This window comes from Macaca thibetana, chromosome 16 (assembly GCF_024542745.1).
Source record: "Macaca thibetana thibetana isolate TM-01 chromosome 16, ASM2454274v1, whole genome shotgun sequence".
Classification (NCBI taxonomy): Eukaryota; Metazoa; Chordata; class Mammalia; order Primates; family Cercopithecidae; genus Macaca; species Macaca thibetana.
Window position 1 is genome coordinate 71,509,320 of NC_065593.1, and position 25,061 is coordinate 71,534,380.

The following is a 25,061-nucleotide window of genomic DNA, read 5'->3' on the forward strand; positions in this document are numbered from 1 at the left end:
TTTCCCTTCTTTTTTTGTTGGGAGCCGCGGGGGCTGGAACCTAGACGCGCAAGTGTGGGGTGCGTCCTCGTGGCGTTCCTGGCGCTCCAAGGCCGAAACCCGGATACCGAGGGGAGGCCGTGAGTTCGGAAAGGCACCGCGGGGCCGGCATTAGGGCTGAGCTAGCTCTGTGGCTTCGGGTGGGAAGTTCAGTCTTTCTGGGCCTCGCCATTTTCTTTTTCTTTTTTCTGACTTTTTTTGTTTTTGTTTTTGTTTTTGTTTTTGTTTTTTGGAGACGTTGTCTCGCTCTGTCGCTCAAGCTGGAGTGCAGTGGCACAATCTCGGCTCACTGCAACTCTTGCTTCCTGGGTTCAAGCGATTCTCCTGCCTCAGCCTCCCCAGTAGCTGGAACTACAGGTGCCCGCTATCACGTCCTGCTAATTTTTGTATTTTTAGTAGAGACGGGGTTTCACCATGTTGGCCAGGCTGGTCTCGAACTCCTGACCTCAAGTGATCCGCCCGCCTTTGCCTCCCAAAGTGCTGGGATTACAGGCATGGGCCACCGTGCCTGACTTTCCCTCCCTCCCCCCCACCAATAAAGACGGATTTTCACACTTGCCCAGGATGGTCTCGAACTCGTGAACTCAGGTGATCCACCCGCCTCGGTCTCCCACGGTGCTAGAATTACAGATGTGAGCCACCGAGCCCTGTCTCAGTTCTTATTCAAGTCAGGCCATTTTACCATTCTCTGGATTTTCCTCATCCTAATTTTCCTTCCCAGTCTCAAGTAAAGACAGACACATGTTCTTGATGACTTCAGCACTTGTAACCCCTTGTTGGCTCTCCTTAGAGGACATGACTGTTCTCAAAGTTTGAAATTGAGAATACTGACGCACCACTCCTGCTTCAGTTTTTCTTACATGTGCCTTTTGACTGGGCGCCTATCTCCCGACTGCCTGAGGTAGCATAGCGTAGGGGCAAAGGTGGTTGGTCTGTGCTTGAATCCCAAAACCCTCAATTACTAGCGTGGGACTTGTGCCAGTTAACTTGACCTCTTTTTCATCTCTTCATTAGTTTGTAAAACGGAGACAATTACAGCCCATCTTTATTATTATTATTATTTGACACGAAGTCTCGCTCTGTCACCCAGGCTGGAGTGCAGTGGTGGGATCTCGGCTCACTGCAACCTCTGCCTCCTGGGTTCAAGCGATTCTCATGCCTCAGTCTCCCGAGTAGCTGGGATTACAGGCACGCACCACCACGCCCGGCTAATTTCTTTCTTTCTTTTTCTTTCTTTCTTTTTTTTTTTTTTTTTTTTTTTTTTTTTTTTTTTTTTTTTTTTTTTTTTTGAGACACGGTCTCGCTCTGTCGCCCAGGCTGGAGTGCAGTGGCACTGTCTCGGCTCACTGCAAGCTCCGCCTCCTGGGTTCATGCCGTTCTCCTGCGTCAGCCTCGCAAGTAGCTGGGAGTACAGGCGCCCGCCACCATGCCCGGTCTCTGAAAAAAAAAAAAAAAAAAAAAGGCCAGGTGTAGTGACACATGCCTGTAGTCTCAACTACAGCTACTCGGGAGGCTGAGGTGGAAGGATGAATTGAGCCTGGGAGGTCGAGGCTGCAGTGAGCCGTGATTCACATTACCGCAACCCGGGCAACAGAGTGAGACCCTGTTCAAAAAAATAAATAAACACCTTAGTGCGTGGTGGGGGCGGGTTAGATTTTGTTGTTTTTTTTTTTTTTTTTTTTTCATTAGAAGAAAAAGACACTCTCCCTTACTAAGATATTTTTGCCTGTTAACTAATATGCAGTTGCAGAATGAACCATAGGCTGACTACATTTCAAAGAGCACTACAAGTTCTAATGTTTAGAAATGAGTGAATATGCCAGTGGTCCAAGGTTGGAAAAGAAAGTTGGTAATAACATTAGAAGGTGGCAGAAAGCAGGAAAGAAATGTAACATATATGGCAGATGAAGGGTTTAAAAATAGCTTTTACAAATCAACACAGAAAAGATAAACACCATGACATAAAAATGAGCAAAAAATATGAACCATATAACCCGAATGGTCCATTAACATCCATGTGTTCAACTTTACTGAACACACGAATGAAGTAAAATGAAAACCACTCTAATAATTTTTTCTTAGCTGCTAATTTGGCCAAACATTATTTTGAAATAATTTCAAGCTAACAGAAAAGTGGCAAAAATAGTATAAAGAATCCCTACATTCTTTTCACCCAGATTCCCCAGTACTTAACATTTTACCTCATTTCTTTATCAATCTCATTCTTTCTGTGTCTTCATCTCCGTCTCCATATGTAAATGCGCATTTTTTTCCTGAACTATTTGAGAGTAAATTGCAGGCTGGGCTGGTGGCTCACACCTGTAATCCCAACACTTTGGGAGGCTGAGGTGGGTTGATCACTTGAGGTCAGGAGTTTGAGACCAGCCAGGCCAAAATAGTGAAACCCCATCTCTACTAAAAATACAAAAATTAGTGGGGCGTGGCGTTGCATGTCTAATCCCAGCTACTTGGGAGGCTGAGGCAGGAGCATCGCTTGAACCCAGGAAGCGGAGGTTGCAGTGAGCTGAGATCACGTCACTGCACTCCAGCCTGGGCAACAGAGCAAGACTGTCTCCAAAAAAAAGTAAATTGCAAACATGATGTCCCGCACTCCAAAATACCTCAGAGTATATTCCCAAAAATCAAGCACATTTTCATAAGTAGCCACAGTACAACTAAAACATGAGTCCATACTGACATTTCTAATTCCAGTCCAGCCTGACACCACAGAGTTCGTTCATTCTAACCTTCCATTTTTCCATACGTATGATGTCCTTTGCCAGTAGAGAGAAACCTGGCTCCTATTATTCACAATTTATTTATTTATTTGCTGTGTACTAGAATATGTACTAAAAATAATTTCAGAATTCCTAATCCATAGCACTGCAGGAAAACAACTCTACCAATTAGTATGTATTTAAGGTTCTTTACTGCCAGAGGATATATATTAAAATACTGTGTTCAAGTTACCTACCTGGGTTAGTTCTTCCCCCTCCCAATTCTACCCTTCAGTGTAGTATTGTTATTAACATGAAATATAGTTCGGTTCATTTATTTTTGTTTGCATTCCATTTTACGAATTTGCCCCCAACCTTGATCTTTTTTTAATTGTGTGATACATTAACGTGGTTACTCAAAAGTTGTATTTGATGATAATGTCCAATGATGGTAGACTGTGCTGGCGGAACTGTGTATAAACAGGTCGAATCTTTCTGGTGAACAACCCGACATGGAGTATTAATAGCTTTTAAAATGTTCATACCCATTGACCCAATAAGAGACCTCACAGACTTATGGTTAAGGACAGTCACCAAAATATTATTTATAATTATGAAAATTAGAAACAATCAAAATATCCAGCTATTGGAGGCTGGAAAAGCATAAATTATTAATCATAGACCATAAATTACATGTACATTCTTATGTTAGAATACTAAACACCTATTTAAAATCATTTCTCAGCTCGGCACAGTGGCTCATGCCTGTAATCCCAGCACTTTAGGAGGCCGAGGCAGGCTGATCACCTGAGGTCAGGAGTTTGAGACCAGCCTGGCCAACATGGCAAAACCCCATCTCTACTAAAAATACAACAATTAGCCAGGCGTGGTGACACATGCTTGTAGTTCCAGCTACTCAGGAAGCTGAGGCAGGAGAATTGCTTGAACCTGGGAGACGGAGGTTGCAGTGAGCCATGGTCACACCACTGCACTCCAGCCTGGTCAACAGAGGGAGACTGTCTCAAAAAAAAAAAAAAAAAAAAAAAAAAAATCATTTATCAAAGACAACAGTGACCTAGAGAAATGCTAAGAGGAAATAAAGTGTGACATAGAAATGTTTACACATTGTAATTTTTTTTTTTGAGACAGGGCCTCACTCTGTCACCCAGGCTGGAGTAGAGTAGTGTGATCACAGCTCACTGCAGCCTGGACCTCTCAGGATCAGGTGATCTTCCCACCTCAGCCTCCCAAGTAGCTGGGATTACAGGTATGCACCATCACACCTGGCTAATGTTTTATATTTTTCATAGAGAGGGGATTTCACCATGTTGCCCAGGCGTGTTTTGGTGTTGAACTTCTGGGCTCAAGCCATCTGCATGCCTCCACCTTCTGAAGTGCTGGAATTACAGGCGTGAGCCACCTTGCCTGGCCTATACATTGTAATCTTATTTTTGTTTTAAAAAGATGTGCTTGACCAGGCACGGTGGCTCATGACTGTAACCCCAGAACGTTGGGAAGCTGAGGGGGGCAGATCATCTGAGGTCGGGGGCTCGAGATCTGCCTGGCCAACAAGGCAAATCCCCATCTCTACTAAAAAATACAAAAATTGGCTGGACATGGCAGCACACGCCTGTAATCCCAGCTACTCAGGAGGTTGAGGCATGAGAATCACTTGAACCTGGGAGGCAGAGGTTGCAGTGAGCCAAGATCGCACCACTACACTCACTTGGTGTCAAAAAAAAAAAACAAGAAAGAAAGAAAAAAAAAGTGCTGATAAGTAATAATCTATGAATAATGAGATATTTAGTGGTTTTGATTTCTCTTTCTCTCTCCCATTTTACTTGTTAATTTGCCTTTTCCAAACTTCCTACAATAAGTATTATTACTTTTACAGTCAGAAAGCAATTTAACAAGTCAGTAATGTACTAATTTTAGGCATTCCTAAATATACAAATGATCCTTGGGCATAACAGCTTCTCCATGCTTTCTAGGTGGTTCCCTGCCTCTTTCTGCCTACCCTTTCAACTGCTCCTCAATCTGTTTTTCCTATAGTTTCTGAATTTTACTCACACCAACACACCACTAACTAGAGATTCACTTAGATTAACAATCAAGCCATCCTTTGTCTTCCTAATTTGTTGACTTTATTTTAAAATTACTATATGGACCGGGTACGGGTGTCTCACGCCTGTAGTCTCAGCACTTTGGGAGGCCGAGGCAGACAGATCACTTAGGTCAGGAGTTCAAGACCAGCCTGGCCAACGTGGCAAACTCCTGTCTCTGCTTAAAAAAAAAAAAAGAAAAAGAAAATTACCCAAGTGTGGTGGTGCACACCTGTAGTCCTAGCTACTTGGGAGGCTGAGGCAGGAGAATCACTTGAACCTGGGAGGCAGAGGTTGCAGTGATCTGAGATCACGCTACTGCATTTCAGCCTGGGTGATAGAGCAACACTAGGTCTCAACAAATAAATAAATAATAATAAAATTACTATATGTATGAAAATATTCCAAGTACACATTTTTAAAGGCTAAGAAGTACTAAAAGCATTGTAATGAAAAGTAATAGTCCCCACGCCATAGGTCAACTTCCTAGAGGCTACTGTTCTCAACTCCTTGGCTGTTTTTTCTGGTATTTATCTCAGTGTTTCTCAACAATGTGTGTATAGCGAGATTTCTTGATCTTTTAATTTTAGGTAGCATTTGTTAGTTTATTGCCATGAGAGATTAGGACTTAACTCTCATACATCATACTTTCCACCTCTCATTCCTCTTGTGATTATATCACAAATTTTGGTTGAATCTGGTGGGTGCTGTTTACATTGTGATGATTATACAAACATTGTGCACTCCAGAGCCAAGTAGTGTACTATGACTGTGCTTTCTTTCTTGTAGAACCTTTTTATTTTTGCCTGGACTTAATCATCGTTTGATTTCTGTTATTTATTTTCTTTAAAAAAACTGTATAATATGCATGTGCCTCATTTTTTTATCATTCTCTGGTTCTTTGTTTTCTAATGCTTCTCTTCATGGCCCATGCACACTGGTTACATTTTTTTTCTGAGTACCTTCATCTCCCCGTTCCTATCTGTACTGGCCATCTGTGGGCCTACTGCATAGCTGTTCCTAGGACTGCAACTACACTTTGCTCTGTTGGATCCCCTGTTTCTTAAATTATTAAATTCTGTGTCTTCCTCTTTCCTGGCTTACTCCTTTGGTTTCAGTAGCACATCCCCAGAACCTTCTGGAATAAAGGTACATAGAGATAAATATTTTGAGATCTTTGATATCTAAAAATGCTTTTATTCTGCCCTCATACCTGACTGAGAATTTAGCTGGGTTGGTGTGGAATTCTGGATTGCAGATCACTTCCTGTCAGAGTTATAAGTAGTTTGCTCCAGTTTCTTCTGACTTCCAATGTTGCTACTGAGAAGTTCAATACCATTTTGATTCCTAGTCCTTTGTATGTTCTCTGTTATTTTTAGGAAGATTTTAGGATCTCCTTTTTATCCTTAGAGTTCTGAAGGGTTATAAAGATGTGCCTTATAGCCTGAGCCTTTCTTCCCATTCATTTTGTGGCTCACTTAGCAGTCCCTTTGATACTGAGACCCTTATCCTTTCACTCTGATAAATTTTCTGGTATTATTTTTTTATTATTATTTCCTTCCCTCCATTCTTGCTGGATGTTGGACTTTCAGAATAGATCCACAAATTTTCTTATCTCTCACATTTTTCCATCTTTTTGTACTATGTTCTGAAGTTTTTATCAATTATTTTCTTTTCTTTTTCTTTCTTTCTTTCTTTCTTTTTTTTTTTTTTTTTTTTTTTTTTTTTGAAACAGAGTTTCACTCTGTCGCCCAGGCTGGAGTGCAGTGGTGCAATCTCAACTCACTGCAACTGCAACCTCCACCTCCCAGGTTCAACCAATTATCTGCCTCGGCCTCCCTAGTAGCTGGGATTACAGGCTCCCACCACCACACCCAGTTAATTTTTTTTTTTGTATTTTTAGTAGAAACAGGGTTTCACCATCTTGGCGAGTGATCTCGAACTCCTGACCTCGTGATCTACCCATCTTGGCCTCCCAAAGTGCTGGGATTACAGATGTGAGCCATCACGCCCAGCCTTTATCAATTATTTTCTATCCTTTCTTTTGAATACTTACTTTCAACTTCTGCTTTTTCATAACCAAAATCCCTTTCTTGTTATGATTATTTTATTTTGTACCCTGCTATGGTTTGAATGTCTGTGTCCCCCCAAAATTTACGTGTTGAGACCTAACCCCCAATGTGATAGTATTTGTAGATGGGAACCTTTGGGAGGTGATCAGGTCATGAGAATGGAACCCTTATGAATAGTATTAGTGCCTTTATAAAAGAGACCTAACGGAGCCAGCTCACCCTTTCCACCATGTGAGGCCCCTGCAAGAAGACACTGTCTCTGAACCAGAAAGCAGGCCCTCTCCAGACACCAAATCAGCCCCTTGATCTTGTATTCCAGTCCCTAGAACCATGAGAAATAAATTTCTGTTGTTTATAAACCACCCAGTGTATCATATTTTGTTATAGCATCCCAAACAGTCTAAAATACGTCCTGTCATTTCATGGATAAATGTCTTTTCTTATTTCTCTATAGATAGTAACTATACTACTTTTGAAGATTTGTTCTGTTGTTTCCTCTGTTTTGGTCTTTTTGTTTCATATTAGATCTTTCCATAAACATCTGGTAATCTTTGGCTATCTGTTAAGATTTCATTATGAGGCACAAAAAATTGGTGGGGGCGGTTCTGTGTGCATGAAGGTGGCTTATTCTCAGAGGCAATCTGGCACAGAACCAGCTTATTCACTGAGGGGAGTCTCCCCAGTGTCTGAACCTGAAAGTTTCTTCTCTGTGACCATCCCGGTTTTTCCCAGAGTAGGATCGTTTCCTGACTGACTGCCAGTGTTCTGGAAGCAGGTGCAGTAAAGAGCCTGAGTCCCACTAATGTGTGCGTGAAAATGAATCCTTAGTCACCTTGTTCATCCCTGACCCATACTGCCCGACAAGGACTCTCAAGTCTCACAACTAATTCTTTTTAACACGAGAAGGTATTAAGGGTTAAGAGGTTCTCCATGATTCACCTACTAGTGTGAATTCATATCTGTTCCTTTTGCTTTCCCCCCTGGCCCTTAGCTGATATCAACCGCCCTGAGGAAATGGAAGTCTGATTGGTCAGGAAGCAGGAATAAGTGGGTAATGTGGGGTCCCAGGCCCCCCTCAACAGGCAAGCAGCCCAGAGGTGGGTAAAGCACATTAGGAGAGGGTGCTGCAATCCAGGGACTAGGGCCCTGGACCTGGACACCAAAAGGGAGTTGAGAACGTAGAAAAGAAAACTTATGCTTAAATTGTGCTCAGAGCCAGGGCTCTATGCAAAGAAGCAGCAGGTGACCTGATTTCTCCCTCCTGCACTGCAGAGAACCTGCCCTCAAAGACCCAGAGCTCAGCTTCAGTAGAAGTTGAACAGCACTGTGCAAGCGACCCTGAGAACACAGTCACCCTGAGAAAAATGGTTTCTAGGGGAAAACACATTCTTCAGTCCAAACAACCAACTTACAAATGATCTTTTGGACCACGTCCTGCCTGCAAACTGAGGCTCGATTCACCTTTAATGGGCCAGCTCTGGCGGTGCCAAGGGAGAGAGACCATTAGCAGAAATGAAAACAGCAAGAAATCTTTTAGTCCATTAGGTTAAAATAAGATTGTTCATGCTTTATTATTTATGATTTGCGACTTCAGTTACTGTTTCCTGGAACAAATGTTATGATTCAGCTTCTATTTACTGAAGCCAATAGATGCTTTTCAGTTGTCATGCTACAAATCACAAAGCAGTCAGTAAGACCTTTGGGGCTGTGACCTCTTTTGCAATTCTTTGATGTCTTGTCAGGCAACTTATTTTCTGTGCCTCAGAGAGTTTCCAAAAGCTACCACAATCTGATATGTGTGTGTGTGTGTGTGTGTGTGTGTGTGTGTATGTATATATGTGTGTGTATATCTATATGCACTCTCTCTAGATATATGGCATATAAATACGGTAAAGTCAAAGAATTGAGCAAAAGCAGATTTTGGTTTTTATTCTAAGAATATAATTTCACTTCCTGAAAAAATAGGAATTAGGAGTCCCAAGGATACCACGTAGCATTTAGGAAGACTTGAGTGGGAGCTAAGAAAGTCAGAATGAGGGGAGGAAGAAAGTTCCTGGTCAGGCCCAGTATAGTGACTCAAGCCTGTAATCCCAGCACTTTAGAAGGCTGAGGTGGGAGGATTGCTTGAGCTCAGGAGTTTGAGATCAACCTGGGCAACCTAGCGAGACTCTGATCTCTATTACAAAAAAAAAAAAAAAAGAGCCGGGCGCAGTGGCTCAAGCCTGTAATCCCAGCACTTTGGGAGGCCGAGACGGGCGAATCGCCAGGTCAGGAGATCGAGACCATCCTGGCTAACCTGGTGAAACCCCGTCTCTACTAAAAAATACAAAAAAACTAGCTGGGCGCGGTGGCAGGCGCCTGTAGTCCCAGCTACTCGGGAGGCTGAGGCAGGAGAATGGCGTAAACCCAGGAGGCAGAGCTTGCAGTAAGCTGAGATCTGGCCACTGCACTCCAGCCTGGGCGACACAGCGAGACTCTGTCTCAAAAAAAAAAAAAGAAAAGAAAAAGAAAGCCTAGGTCAGTGGCATCAGTGAACCCTGGAGGATGCTGTGATCCTCTTGGTGGTGTCCCCAGCCTCTGCTTCAGGATGACAGCATGGTCTCCCGCGCTGTAGCTTGGTCTGAAATTTTCAGTTTTTCTTTCGAGTTCCCCTTTTTCAGTCTTCAAGGGGGATGGAGGAGGTGGCCTGAATAAGATGTAAATGAAAGAGGAAGTGTCTCAGCACCAACCAAACATAAAACAGGGACCCGCTTCACTTGTGACCTCTACGGAAATACTGAAGACGTCCTCTGTGTCCTTTTAGACTTCCTGGGGGAGGGGATAGCTGCTGCCCAGAAGCAAGCAGCTTCCTTTTGGCCAGGTCAGTGCAGGGAACCAACAAAGACAGGGACGTGTGGCCAGAAGAAGCACAGCCACAGCGGGTATCTGATTGGACTGAGCTGGGAAAGGCCTTCTTGCCCTTGAGGACCCCTCGAGGCTTCTTTCCCACAAGCTGGAAACAGCTTGGCTCACTGCTGCGCTAAATGCAGGTGCCAGCCGAGGGGGTTACCCTAGGACCAGGAGCCATTAACAACTTGTCTCCAATTCACTTCTCCAAGGCAGTCAGCAGCTCCCCACTGAACACCTGTGGGTTCCTGCTGGTGCTAACTTAGGCACAGGGCTAGCAGGTCCCTCCCCTGTAGCAGGTGATGAGAGCAAGTGTCATGCAGGAGGAACTGGAAAGAGAGTGTCGTCAGAGGCGACACTTGCGTGGATTACAAGCATATATTCTTGTGCAATGTAAAAATGCCAATTTGCATCAGCATAACGAAGGACACACTTAGAATAGAAAAGCTGAGGAGGACAGAAGAATAGGAAGAAAAACAAAATCATGCCTGGTCCTTTTGCCCAGAAATGACCCAAGTGAAACTTGGCTGAACTTTTAGACTTTTTGTGGTGCACATTTTTCAACAAAATTTGACAACGTGGGGCCTCTGGAATTGTACATTCTAATTTTTCAGTCCATTTATTTCTTATTCCAGAAATAATCCAGATATAAAGATGGCTCATCACGGTGTTGTTTTTAATTCTGAATAGTTGAAAAATGGATTTTCACCACTAGTGTTTATAAATAAATTCAATAAAGTTATGCTCTCACAATAAAATATTATGTAGTCATGAAAAAGAACAATCTCATGCTATGCATATTATCATGGAAGGATGTCCACAAGATCTTGCTGAAAATTTTTAAAAAGTTCCCAAACAGTGTATATATAATTTGAAACTATTGATATAAAAATATGGTTGTGTATGTGTGTAAAAAAGAATGTTTTCGGCAGCACATGGTGGCTCACGCCTGTAATCCCAGCACTTTGGGAGGCCGAGGCAGGCGAATCACGAGGTCAGGAGATCGAGATCATCCTGGCTAACATGGCGAAACCCCATCTCCACTAAAAATACAAAAAATTAGCCAGGTGTGGTGGCGGGTGCCTGTAGTCCCAGCTACTCGGGAGGCTGAGGCAGGAGAATGCTGTGAACCCAAGAGGCGGAGTTGGCAGTGAGCCGAGATCACGCCACTGCACTCCAGCCTGAGCGTCAGAGCGAGACTCTATCTCAAAAAAAAAAAAAGGGATGTTTGGGCCATGTGCAGTGACTCATGCCTATAATCCCAACACTTTGGGAGGCTGAAGTGGGCGGATCATTTGAGGTCAGGAGTTTGAGACCAGCCTGGCCAACATGGTGAAACCCCGTCTCTGCTAAAAAAATATATATATATATATGTATATATAAGCTGGATGTGGTGGTGGGTACCTGTAATCCCAGCTACTCAGAAGGCTGAGGCAGGAGAATCACTTGAGCCTGGGAGGTGAAAGTTGCAGTGAGCTGAGATCTCCCCACTGTGCTCCAGCCTGGGCAATAGAGTGAGACTCCATCTCAAAAAAAAAAAAAAAAAAGGAAGTTTGCCAAAATGTTAATAATGGTTGTCTTTAGAAGGAGGGCTTTTTGTGCTGTTTACTTTCTTCTTGATATTTTTTAGCAATATTTATTTTGCAATGAGCATTTACTAGTTTTATATTTTTTTAACTATTTACCTTGAAAAAATTATGTAAATCTATATTTACCATATAAAATACATTTATTTTGTAGTCAGTGAAAATGAGGGTTACAAAATGTATACATAGTATAATATGTTCATATGTTATAATTTTATACATAAATTTACATATTTTAGTTTAAGTGTTTATAAATACAAAAATACATATTCACACATTTGATATATATAATGTACATATAAATTTACATGTATATATAAAGAGTTTTAAAACTTACATTTTTTATTTTTTAAGATTACTCTTATATTTTGAATAATAATTGTATTTCCATTCTGGGGAAAAGAGTAATATTTTGGAAACCAGATGCAGTGGCTCACGCCTGTAATCCCAGCACTTTGGGAGGCCGAGGCAGACGGATCACCTGAGGTCAGGAGTTTGAGACCAATCTGGCCAACATAACAAAACCCATCTCTGCTTAAAATACAAAAATTAGCTGGGCATGGTGATGGGCACCTAGAATCCCAGCTACTCGAGAGCCTGAGGCAGGAGAATTGCTTGAGCCTGGGAGGTGGAGGTTGCAGTAAGCCAAGATTATGCCACTGCATTCCAGCCTGGTGGACTAAGTGAGACCCTATCTCAAAAAAAAAAAAAAAAAAAAAAAAAGTAAGATTTTGGGCTAAGTCTTGGAGGGGTAGGGACAGCCAGTCCAGGGCAGCCCAGGCTGAGGGCACAGCACGTACCAAAGACACAAAGCCACAGCAGAGCAGGACCGTGTGTGGCACACGCTGCTCCTGGCACCTGATAGCACCAGTGTTCTGTCCTCCTGGAAACTCTCCTCTTGCTTTCCTGGGTCACTGTTCTCTCCGGGCTGCCCAGTCAGCCAAGCAGGCACCTAGAGGGGCCCTGAGGGATTGCGGCTGTCCCGGGTAGGGGCTCCGTGAGGGGGAAGCCAACCTACTTTCCAGTGTTCCTGAGGCTCAGGCCCATGTGCCACAGTGAGAGTGTGTGAACTCCACGGTCCGTGGCCTTGGGTTCAACTGAGGCACCACCAGCTCCTGGGTGGCCCCGGCCAAGGCACTTTACCTCCCTGGGACTCAGTGTGTTTATCCAGGGGTATGGACAGTAAGAACCTCTGGCCCCCAGGGTTAATGAGAGAATTAAAGCAGACATGGGAACAGCTCCTTTCAACTAACTGGTTATTACCAGAAGGTGCCCAATAACCAGGCATGGCAAAAGCCCAAAGGCAAAAACACAAAGCCCTGACATTTAACAGGTTCTTTTTGTGCTAAGAAACCAGTGCTGGAGACAAGTACTTGTGATATATCCTCGTGGTTGGACATGTTGGTCACAAGTTCTAATTATGGAAATGCCCGCTGACAAAAGGGCCTGTTGATGTGAGTCACTATGGGTGGTTTAACTCTCTAGGCCTGGGCTGCTCCTAGGAATGATTTGCAGACACATCTATCTATCTACCTAGCTATGTTTTTTACTTTTTTTTTTTTTTTTTTTTTTGAGACCGGGTCTCACTGTGTCACTCAGGGTGAAGTACAGTGACACAATCAGGGCTCACTTTAGCCTTGACCTCAGCTCAAGCAATCCTTCCGCCTCAGCCCTCCGAGTAGCTAAGACTATAGGTGTGTGCCACCATGCCCAGCTCATTGTTTTATTGTTGTTTTGAACTGTAGTATCGCTGTCTCACTGTATTACCCAGGCTGGTCTTGAGTTCCTGAGCTCAAGCAATCCCCCCACCTTGGCCTTCCAAAGTGCTGGGATTAGAGGCATGAGCCACTCCACCTGGCCCATAAGATACATATGCTTTTATGAAAATAATGCAGTGATTTGTTTTGTTTTGGTTTTTGTTTTTTTTGTTGTTTTTTTTTTTTTTTTTTATGAGACAAGGTCACATTCTGTTGCCCAGGCTGTGCACTCACAGCTCACTGCAGCCTTGACCTCCCGGGCTCAGGCGATCCTTTCACCCCAGCCTCCCGCATAGCTGGGACTACAGGCATGTGCCACCACACCTGGTTAATCTTAATTTTTTTTTTAGAGATGGAGTCTTGCTAAGTTGCCCAGGCTGGTCTTGAGCTCCTGGACTCCAGTGATCCAGCCGCCTCAACCTCCCAGAGTGCGCCACCACGCCCAGCTAATTTTGTATTTTTAGTAGAGACAGGGTTTCTCCATGTTGGTCAGGCTGGTCTTGAACTCCTGACCTCAGATGATCTGCCTGCTTCAGCCTCCCAAAGTGCTGGGATTACAGGTGTGAGCCACTGAGCCCAACTGCTACTTGTTCTTATTACACATTTATACCCTGAAGAAATGGAATCTGCCATTTGCTGTAGTACTGATCCAGAAAAACAAAGTGTAGTTATTGGAATAAAACACGACTTATTGACATTGAGTGTCACCTGGGGGTGACCCAGCACAGCAAGAATGGATCAGCTTAAGCAGGTGTGGTGGTGTGCACCTGTGGTCCCAGCTACTCAGGAGGCTGAGGTGGGAGGATTACCTGGGCCCAGGAGATTGAGGCTGCAGTAAGCCAAGATCATGCCACTGCACCCCAGCCTGAGCAACAGAGCAAGACCCTGTCTCAAAAGAAAGAAAGAAAGAGGCCGGGCGTGGTGGCTCATGCCTGTAATCCCAGCACTTTGGGAAGCCGAGGCAAGCGGATCACAAGGTCAGGAGATGGAGATCATCCTGGCTAACACCGTGAAACTCCGTCTCTACTAAAAATACAAAAAATTAGCTGGGCGTGGTGGCGGGTGCCTGTAGTCCCATCCACTCGGGAGGCTGAGGCAGGAGAACGGCGTGAACCCGGGAGGAGGAGCTTGCAGTGAGCCGAGATTGCGCCACTGCACTCCAGTCTGGGCGACAGAGTGAGACTCCGTCTCAATAAAAAAAAAAAAAAAAAAGGGAAAGAAAGAGAGAGAAAGAGAGAGGAAAGAAAGAGAGAGAAAGAAAGAAGAAAGAGAAAGAAAGAGAGAAAGAAAGAAAAAGAAAGAAAGAAGAAGAAAAGAAAGAAAGAAGGAAAGAAAGAGAAAAGGAAAGGAAAGAAAAAAAAGAAAGAAAAGAAAGAACCAGCCTCGTAACATCCAAGCTCATAGAGAGAATGATGTAGAAAAACACCAGTGGCTTTGTATTGAATTGTCACCCTCAGAGGGCTGGGGACATAGGTTCACAGATTAGCACCTTCACTCCCAGGAGGCATGGGAAGACCATTTCTTTTCTTTTTTTTTTCTTTCGAGAGAGAGTTGCACTCTTGTTGCCCAGGCTGGAGTGCAGTGGTGCGATCTCAGCTCACTGCAACCTCCGCCTCCAGGTTTCAAGCAATTCTCCTGCTTCAGCCTCCCGAGTAGCTGGGATTACAGGTGCCCACCACCATGCCTGGCTAATTTTTTTGTTTGTTCGTTTTGAGATGGAGTCTCACTCTGTCACCCAGGCTAGAGTGCAGTGGTGTGATCTCAGCTCACTGCAACTTCTGCCTCCTGGTTTCAAGTGATTTTCCTGCCTTGGCCTTCCGAGTAGCTGGGATTACAGGTGCCTGCCACCATGCCTGGCTAATTTTTTTGTTTGTTTGTTTGTTTTGAGACAGAGTCTCACTCTGTCACCCAGGCTGGAGTGCAGTGGCATGATTTCAGCTCACTGCAACTTCTGCCTCCTGGTTTCAAGTGATTCTCCAGCCCTGGCCTCCCGAGTAGCTGGGATTACAGGCGTGCACCACCAGGCCCAGCTAATTTTTGTATTTTTAGTAGAGATGAAGTTTCACCATGTTGGCCAGGCTGGATTATGTTGGCCAGGCTGGTAATTTCTCTGTTTTCAGTAGAGAAGGGGTTTTGCCATGTTGGCCAGACTGGTCTCAAACTCCTGACCTCAGGTGATCCACCAGCCTCAGCCTCCTAAAGTGCTGGGATTACAGGCATGAGCTACCATGCCTGCTAATGGATTTTCTAGAAACTTGCTGTGCTGCTTTTTTCTTTTATTTTGTGAGATTCTTTAAGGAATGAGAGTAGGGTGCTTCTGTGACCAGTAAACAAGAACATGGGCTTTAGCCTAAGAGGGACTTGGATTCAGATCCAGGCTTCTGTGTTTACTAAGCTGTGTGGCCTTAGGCAAATCCAGCCTCTCTGGGTGTTGCTTGCCTTACCTGTAACACCTATGCGGCAGTTTCAGTTTGTTGTTAAACATCAAATGCAGAAACCGCTACAGTGCCAGGCATGGGATAGGAATTGGGGGTAGCTTTTTTTTTCCCTCCCCTAGAGACAGGGTCTCACTCGGTTGCCCAGGCTGGTGTACAGTGATGCAATCATAGCTCACTGCAGCCTCCTGGGCTCAAGTGATCTTCCAGTCTCAGCCTCCTGAGGAGTTAGGACTACAGGTGCGTGCGACAACATCTGGTGAATTTTTAAAAATTTACTTAGAGTTGGGGTCTTCCTATGTCGCCCAGGCTGAGGGGCGGCTATTTTTATTTTTATCTACTTCTTTTTCACTCCCTTTTCTTTGCCTTCCTTCTTTCCTCTTTCTCTATCATCCTTTGTTTCATTTGGGTTTTGCTTTGGCAATTTCCCCCCAAAGAAACTGGAAACCAGGCTGGGCGTGGTGGCTCACACCTGTAATCCCAGCATTTTGGGAGGCCGAGGCGGGTGGATCACCTGAGGTTGGGAGTTCGAGACCAGCCTGGCTAACATGGTAAAACCCCGTTTCCACTAAAAAAGAAAAATACAAAAATTAGCCGGGTGTGGTGGTGCGCACCTGTAATCCCGGCTACTCGGGAGGCTGAGGCAGGAGAATAGCTTGAACTTGGGAGGTGGAGATTGCAGTGAGCCAGGATGGAACCACTGCACTCCAGCCTGGGTGAAGGGTGATACTCTGTCTCAAAAAAACAAAAAACAAAAAAAACGAAAACTGGAAACCAGTGTGTGAAATTCTCAGGCTGTGGTATCACCTTTGCCACCCTGCAGTGATAGTGGAGCTAAAAGTTCCCTGAGAGAGGAGTCGAGTTGATGGTGGTTGAAGTGGGAGGGTGGAAATGGAGAAGTTCACCTTATATTAATAGGATCTGTAGGTAAAATTCACCAGCTCCCCAACCATGTGGTTGGCTGAGCACCACAGGTGTAAATTATTATTAACTCCATGCCCAACAGAATTCAGCTCTCCTCTATTTTTACTACAGGAAAACATACAATAGCGGTTTATTTTAATTTTTTTTTCTTTTTCCCTCTGTGACTCAAGCCAAAGAGCAATAGCTATTTTTTAAAGTTAGCATTGTGTTCAGGCAGATATTAAACATTCCTCAGTGGTGAGGGCTTTAACATTCTTTTCTTTTCTCTTTTTTTTTTCTTTTTTTGAGACAGAGTCTCACACTCTGTTGCCCAGGCTGGAGTGCAGTGGTGTGACCTCGGCTCACTGCAATCTCCGCCTCCCGGGTCCTAGCCTCAGCCTCCAAGTAGCTGGGATTACAGGTGCCCACCGCCATGCCCAGCTCATTTTTGTATTTTTCAGTAGAAATGAAATTTCACCGTGTTGGCCAGGCTGGTCTTGAACTCCTGGCCTCAAATGATCAGCCCACCTTGGCCTCCCAAAGTGCTGGGATTACAGCATGAGCCACTGTGCCCAGTCTTAACATTCATTTTTCAACACATAATTCAGGCAAGATTAATAGAAAGAAAATGGGGTCCCAGATTGCCTTGCCCCAACCCCATCTTCTTTTGGCTTTTGGAGCATGAAAAAGGGGACGTGCTGTGGTCTCCGCCTGAAGCTGGCTCACCCAGGAGCCCTCCTGGACCCGTAAGGAGGAGAACAAACCCTGGCAAATCTGACTGGCCCGAAGGACAGGCAGCAAAATTAATCCAGTAAGGCATTCGTAAGTGTATCACTTCACAAAGGAATCAAAAATGCAGGAATCTGAATGCAAAGATGCCAAGCAAAAGGACTGGGAGAAAACATGCCTACTGTGTACATTTGACTCTGTTTTGTGCCTTAAGAGCTACGTGAGAGGCCGACTCTTCCGTGGTTAGAATGGAGAACCCAGGGAGGCTTCCTTCAGGATGAAGAGTGAGGAGGGAAAGCTGCCAGGATGCGAGGCTGCTCTGGCGACAGGGTGCTTTCTCCTGCCCCTTCACCCCTGTGTCTCTTTCTCTGCTGTCCGGTCCTCTACAAATTGTCCAGCCCACTGCAGGGAGCCAGTCTGGTGGATTCAATACTTTGCCCCATTGGAGGGAGTCCTCATGGGCCACCCATCAGGCAATGGGCCTGTTCTGGTCAAGTGTCCTCCCCTGATCTCCAGCGACCTAGGTGGCGCCCAGTCTGGCTTGCCTGACCACCTTCCACCTCTGGTGGAGGGCAGGCATCATGCATGTGTTTGGAAAGTACATTTGATTTTATAGTTGAATTCTGAACTATGGTCTTGGGACTGTCTTCAATAGCAAGGATCATGTGACCAAGCCCCCATTTCTTTCCACATTTCAGCTGCCTGATTTACTCCGACAATGTACTCTGTGTGCTGGGTGGGGAGATTCTGAACTGGCTTCTGATTCTGGCTCTAACATCAGGGGACCAGCCTTAAGACTTGGAGCAAGCTGCCACTTCTTAGGGTCCCAGTGTGCTGTCCTGTGGCACAGCAGGGTTAGGAGGGAGGAGCGCAAACTAACCTGCCATCACCCCGTGGCTGAGTTGGGATTTTGAAATGCTGTTGTTATACGTAATAACTTTTATGACTTCGGGTACCGAGAGAGGGAGGCCCTAATTCCTTTACCAGAACTCGAACCCTTGTGTACATAACGTTTTTAGGAATCTATGTTCATAGCTGGGGGACAGAGTGGCAGAATGGTGAAGTGTTCCCCCTGGCGTCACACCCATCTCAGTGAGAATCAGCCTCTGTCACAGACCTGCTCCGTGACCTTCGGAAGGTGATCTGACTTCTCGACACCTCGTTTTCCTCCTCTGGGAAGTGGGGATACTAATGGGTCCTCCCCTCTCGCTCATTGGAGGAGTAAGAGGCAACACATGCAAAGCACTTAACCTGGAGCCCGGGTAGGGACCTGGCTGTGAGTTCAGAGCCCGGGATTTGTGGGATGGCCAGTGTATGCACTTCCAATGACTGCTGGCATTACCACAAACCCTCGGTAGCTTACACAACAGAAATTACTCTCTCACAGTTCTGGAGGCCAGAAGTCTAAACTCCATACTGCTCAGCTGTGCACTGGCTGCGGGCTTCAGGGGAGAATCCGTTTCTGGTCTCTTCCAGCTTCTGGTGGCCAGCAGCATTCCTTGGCTCGTGGCTGCATCACTCCAGTCTTCAAGGCCAGCATTTTCAAATCTCTCTCTGCTCCATCTTCACACGGCCTTCTCCTCGGTGTGTCTAATGTCCCTCTGTCTCCCTCTTACAGAGACACCTGCATTGGCCAGATGCAGTGGCTCACACCTGTAATCCCAGTGCCTTGGGAGGCTGAGGCGGGAGGATCACTTGGGGCCAGGAATTCAAGATCATGCTGGGCAACATGGTAAGACCCCATCTCTACAAAATGAAAATAAAAGAACTGTATTTAGGGTCCACCCATGTAGTCCAGGATAATCTCCTTCCATGTCAAGACCCTCACTTAATCACATCTGCAAAGACCCTTGTATTCACAGGTTCTGGGGATCAGGGGGTGGATATATTTTGGGGAGGGAGACATTTCAGCCTATCACACCCAGTTGCAGGGGGCATGTTCCAGTTGGCTGTCCTTTTCGCTTCCACTGCCTGTTTGCTGTGGAGTTGGGCCCTCGTCTCCTCCAAGCTCCCCTAGCCGTCCATACGTCATCTTTCCTGCCCAAGCTCAGCTCCCCATCCTGAGACTTCCTATTTCTGCCCACAGCCACATCATTTTCTCCACTATCCTCCTCAGAACTATCTTTGATCCTTGGTGCTCCTTCCCTTTCCTGACGCCACCCCACCCACGCTTTACATCAGTCACCAAATCTCAGCATCACAGTCTGACCGAAAGGGAAACTTCCCATCTGACTTCTCAGACGCACAGAGATGGAGCTGAGCCCTAGAGAGAGGGGGTGACTTGCTGGGGTCACATGGTGAATTCATGGCGAGGCTGGGCCACAGCCCAGGCCCCTGGGATCCACTCCTACCCTGACTGCCCATCGGCAAAATGCTTCCTAGGGACAAGGCTCTCTCCATCCTCTGTCCCCTCCTCAGCCCTGCCCTTGCCTCCCCTCCTCGGGAGGCTGCGGAAGCCTCATGGGCCTTCTCCAGCCAGCCTCTCTGGCCACTCCAGCATTCCTTTCACTGCTTTCATTTGGGTCACCCCTGTGGAGACAGCTTCACTGTTTCCCAGTGACCTAGAGGCAAAGTCCATCTGTTGGCAAGCATTTATTGAGCATCTATTATTATGTGCTAGGGGCTGGGGAGCCCAAGATGAACCAGGCATAGGCCCAGCCTTCAATCAGCCTGGCCCATATGCTGCCTTGGCCTGGCATTCACAATTCCACCTGCTCCTCCTGCTTGCTACACTGACCTACCACTGCCCCAAGCAGCCTACATCCGCAGCGGGACACCTGCACTGCTGCTTCCGCGTGTGCTGGCCTGCTGGCCCTGTGTGTGTAGTATCCTGGCCCCTCCCGGCCCCATCAGAGCTTGTGCTGTCTTCAGTGCCCAGCATCTGTCCCTGCCCTGTACTCCATCCAACGCCCTGAAGTCAGTCCCTTCGCATGTGCGCCCTTCTGCAGCCCTCCAGCCTCTGTGGCCGGGTGGCGAGTCCTGCTTCTGTCTCGGGTTAACTGAAGCCTTGGCAGCTGCCCTTGCTGCCTCATGGGGTGTTTTTTGGCCTCTATCCCTCTCTCCCTCCGCTCCACTCTCCCTTTTCGCTACCGCCTGACTCTTCTGGTTTTTGCTATTGCCTGGAAGGTAGGGGACATCACGGTGCTCTGTGCAGTAGAGGTAGCCCTGATTCCATGGCACTGACACCCCCACCTCAAACGCAGCTTCCCATGATGTTTCCTCTCTGGGGAAGCACAGCCGTGGCTGAACAGACACAGGCGAGCCCTTCAGCCTGGGTGCCTGTCCCCACACCCACCCAGGATCCAGAAACCTGGGGTCCTCCCAGGAAATTCCTGCTCACTCCCCAACAGGAAGTGTTCCTGCCTGTGTTAGAACTGGACATGTCCTTGCTTTCGACCCGGAGAAACCTGGCTGGTTGGAAGGCACAGATTCCTAACATTTTGAGGGACATTTGACTTTTCCTGACAGTTGGAGATTTCATTACCTGTTACTACATAACCGACTACCCAACATCGAGGTGCCTTAAAAACAACCAAAATGCTATTTGCCCACAAATCTGTGGGTCTGGAATTTAAACAGGGCATACTGGGTGCTGTTCCCTGTCTGGGGGAACATCACCTTCACCTAGACATGGGTTGCTTTGCTTAAACATTCCTGATCTTTTGCATACCCAAGAATGATCCATGTTAACTTGCATCTTGCACACCCAAGAATAAGTTGAAGATGTGGCTTCACCAATCCCATGTAAAGGGGTCCCGGCCGGTGTAGCTCTAGAGTCCGGAGGGTGGCTGGGTCAGCTTGAACATGGGCACATGTCTGGCTGAGCCCCTCGTTCTCCTCCATATAGACTCAGGGGCCTCTCACTCTCCACGTGGCCTTTCCAACAGGAAAGTAAGGTTCGTTACATGGTGGCTCAGGGTTCCCAGGACTACAAATGTGGAATCCACTAAGATTTCCCTAGAGCTTGTGCAGTCTTCGAAGCCCAGCATCTGTCCCTGTCCTGTTTTGTTTTGTTTTTTTGGGATGGAGTCTCACTCTTGTTGTCCAGGCTGGAGTGCACTGGCACAATCTCGGCTCACTGCAACCTCCACCTGCCGGGTTCAAGCTGTTCTCTTGCCTCAGCCTCCCGAGTAGCTGGGATTACAGGTGCCCACCACCACGCCTGTCTAATTTTTGTATTTTTAGTAGAGATGGGGGTTTCACCATGTTGGCCAGGCTGGTCTCGAACTCCTGATCCCAGGTGATCCACCTGCCTTGGCCTCCCACAGTGCTGGGATTACAGGCATGAGCCACCCCGCCTAGCCTCCTGCCCTGTTCTTCATCCAGCACCCTGAAGTGAGCCCCTCCACATGTGCCCCTTGGCACAGCTGGCACAGTGTCACCTCTGTCACATTTTGTTGTTTCAGGCAGCCCAGATCCAGTGAAGTGATCTATAGAGGGCAGGAATACCAGGAGGTGCAGTTCATTGGGTGCTACCACTGTAACCGATGACTACATATGTCCTGTCTTTCCAGCTGGAGTCTAACTCTTCAGGGGATGCAGGGATGTGTTCTATCCCACAGCCCCTTTCAGAACGCTCACTCCTAGAAGTTGCTTGATCTACATTCATTTTATTGAGAAGGAAACAGGGAGATCACAGATGCCAGGGGGCCATCTTGGAGGGCCTGTCATGCTGCTTACCCCTTCCTCACCAAGCACTTCCCCTGGCGTTGGCTGGAAGGAAAGGTAGCCATTTGGGCTACATTTGATAGAGGAGAAAGCTGAGTCTCAGTGAAGTTTTTAGTTTATATACTTGCTAAGGACCAAATGATAAATTGGCAGATTGGGGTTCTAGTATACTCATTTTTTATTGAAAACTAGGGAAATAAATTTACTTTTCAGAAACTGATTTTCAGGTGATTTTCTCTGAATGCATCTAATCTGTAGACCAAGATGTATATACACTTTTTACATTTTTTTAAAAATTATTTTAATTTTTCTTTTTTTCCAAGGCTGGGTCTCACTTTGTTGTCCAGGCTGGAGTGCAGTGGCATGACCATGGTTCACTGCAGCCTGGACCTCCTGGGCTCAAGTGATCCTCCCACCTCAGCCTCCCGAGTAGCTGGTACTAACAGGAATGTGCCACCACGCCTGACTAATTTTCTTGTATTTTTTTTTTTTTTTTGTAGAGAGGGGTTTTTCCCATGTTGTCCAGGTTGGTCTCGAATTCCTGGGCTCACATGATCCACCTGCCTCAGCCTCCCGAAGTGCTGGGATAACAGGCATGAGCCACCGCGTCCGAGGGCTTGTGCTTGACCAGATATCACTCTCCTTGAGTCATCCAGTACTGTGCCTTGCATGAGGACAGATTTGTTATTTGTGTGTATGTGTCTTTTTAGCATACAGAATTACCTTTCCTTCCTTCTTGAAACTGTGGATAGGTTATATGAGCAATCATGAGGTCACCACCACCTCCACCAATATGGAAATAGGGAACTAGGATTTCCCTTGGAGAGAGGGTGGCCAGGTTTTACAAATGAAAATAAAGGGTGTTTAGTTAACTAAAATTTCAAATGAACAACAAATAACTTTTAATGTAAGTATATCCCATGAAATTTATGGGGCATACTTATACTAAAAAATTACTCATTGTTCATCTGAAATTCCGATGTGACTGAGAATCCTGCATTGTTTTGGCAATTACAAAACTGTAAAACTGTGAAACCAATGCATATGGATTAGAAGAAATATAAAGTTCTAATGTAAAGAAATATAAAGTTACCTTAAGAGATCAGAATGGGTTTTTTAGCAAGACTTGGTTACAACTGAATTTGGAAAAAAAAAAAGAGGTACATTTACAAAAACACTTCTAATGTTAAGAATGTGCCAATCAGAAAGGGGGTTAGGGCCGGGCGTGATGTCTCACACCTACAATCCCAGTGCTTTGAGAGGCTAAGGTTGGAGGATCACTGGAGCCCAGGAGTATGAGAACAGCCTGGGCAACATAATGAGATCCCATCTCTACAAAAAAATAAAAATTATCTAGGTGTGGTGGCCTGCATCTTTAGTCCCAGCTACTCAGGAGGCTAAAGGGGGATTGCTTGAGTCTGGGAGTTTGAGGCTACAATAAGCTATGATCACGCCGCTGCACTCGAGCCTGGGTGACAGAACAAGACCCTATCTCAAAAAAAAAAAAAAAAAAAAAAAAAAGGTGAGGAGATCGATCAATAATAGAAAATGAAAGGTCAAAGAGAAAAACTTTGGGCTGGATGTGGTGGTTCACGCCCATAATCCCAGCACTTTGGGAGGCCGAGTGGGTGGATCGCTTGAAGTCAGGAGTTCGAGACCAGCCTGGCCAACATGGCAAAACCCCATCTCTACTAAAAACACAAACATTATCTGGGTGTGGTGGCACATGCCTGTAATCCCAGCTACTCAGGAGGCTGAGGCACATGAAATTGCTTGAACCCAGGGGGCGGAGGTTACAATGAGCTGAGATCGCACCACTGCACTGCAGCCAGAGCAAGACTCTGTCTCAAAAAAAAGAAAGACAAACTTTGGTCATTCTCCTCAACGCCATCTGGAAACGCCAACTTCCAGGCTGAGACAGCTCGGATCTTACTGTGGAGATGCACTTGCCAAGTGTCTTAGTCAGCTTGGGCTGCTATCACAGAGTATCACAGGCTGGGAGGATTATACAACAAGCATTTATCACTCACAGCAGAGGCTAGGAAGTCCAAAGTCAAGTGCCAGCATGGTTGGGTTCTGGGGAGCGCTCTCTTCCTGGTCCTCAGATGGCCAATTTCGTGTTGTGTCCTCACACAGCTGGGAGAAAGAGGATGCACCAAACTTTGAGGGGTAGGGACCATTAAGGTCATCAACTAATCACCCATGTTTACCAAGAAAGCTTGTTATAAATTGGCTTCCTGGCTGGGCGTGGTGGCTCACGTCTGTAATCGCAGCACTTTGGGAGGCTGAGGCGGGTGGATCACCTGAGGTCAGGAGTTGGAGACCAGCCTGGCCAGCATGGTGAAACCCCGTCTCTACTAAAAACGCAAAAATTAGCCAGGCGTCGTGGTGGGCACTTGTGGACTTTTTCTCCCTGCAAGGTCAGCAGTGCTTGGCCTTCAGTTCATTCTGTGTTCCGTCTCCCCTTCACCAGTTGGCAGGGGCAGAAAATCAAGCGTGTCTAAAGCGGCAGTGTAGGTCATTACAGAAGAATCATTGACTTTAAAAAAGACTTGATAGCTTCTGTTTTCCTACCACGAACCTTTATGGGGAAAAGAAAAATCAACATACTCCTCTACTCAGTATAAATGTTAATTCTGGACACAACTTCCCTCAGTATTCTTGTGGCAAACAGAGAAGCTGAACACAGCCTCCTTGAATGGCTAATTTGTATCACATACTTGTTTGAGCCTTTTGTTTTCTTGGTGTACTTCAAAGAAAAAGGAACACTGTGAAACATTCTTGCACAGCATTTGCATGGATACCCCTTAACGCCAACCACAATACCGTATTTCAGAGGCCCCACTAATTTCTGAGGAAAAATTACAGCGTGTACTTTTATTTATTTATTTATTTATTTATTTATTTAGAGCCGGAGTCTTGCTCTGTCACCCAAGCTGGAGTGCAGTGGCGCGATCTTGGCTTACTGCAACCTCCCCATCCAGGGTTAAAGAGACAGCCTCCTGAGTTGCTGGGACTACAGGCACGTGCTGCCATACCCAGCTAACTTTTGTATTTTCAGTAGAGATGGGGTTTTACTGTGTTAGCCAGGCTGGTCTCAAATACCCGACATCAGGTGATCCACCCACCTAGGCCTCCCAAAGTGCTGGGATTATAGCCGTGAGCCA

The 25,061-nt window shown here is 45.9% G+C and overlaps 1 protein-coding gene across 4 annotated transcripts in view; it reads right to left on the reverse strand.

Annotated features, from left to right (window-relative positions):
- AMZ2 (archaelysin family metallopeptidase 2) overlaps positions 1-25,061 on the reverse strand; it is a 50,985-nt gene that overhangs the window by 10,505 nt on the left and 15,419 nt on the right. The gene's annotated exons all lie outside the window — the stretch shown is intronic.